The following is a 312-nucleotide window of genomic DNA, read 5'->3' on the forward strand; positions in this document are numbered from 1 at the left end:
TTCCTCTTACAAGTACATATTTTTCATTAAAAGAAACAAATATGTACTCAAGTTCATTTTTCCTTCCTCGCGCAGAGGAGAAATTTATGGTTTTTTGATTTAAAACAAAGGTGAAGTACTGTCTTTTATTGAATTAAAAATACAATAAAAATAAAAGCCTTATTCCTTTTATCACAATCTCCAGTCAATAAGAATACATTGTTTATCAAATTATTCTGTACCACATTTTCATTCCCATGAGCCTTGACAGCAGTGACAGCTACTGTATCTGAAATGTTAATGAAAACAAAGATTATACAGTGAAAATTAACT

This window comes from Frankliniella occidentalis, unplaced genomic scaffold (assembly GCF_000697945.3).
Source record: "Frankliniella occidentalis isolate FOCC.00 unplaced genomic scaffold, Focc_3.1 Scaffold371, whole genome shotgun sequence".
Taxonomy (NCBI): Eukaryota; Metazoa; Arthropoda; class Insecta; order Thysanoptera; family Thripidae; genus Frankliniella; species Frankliniella occidentalis.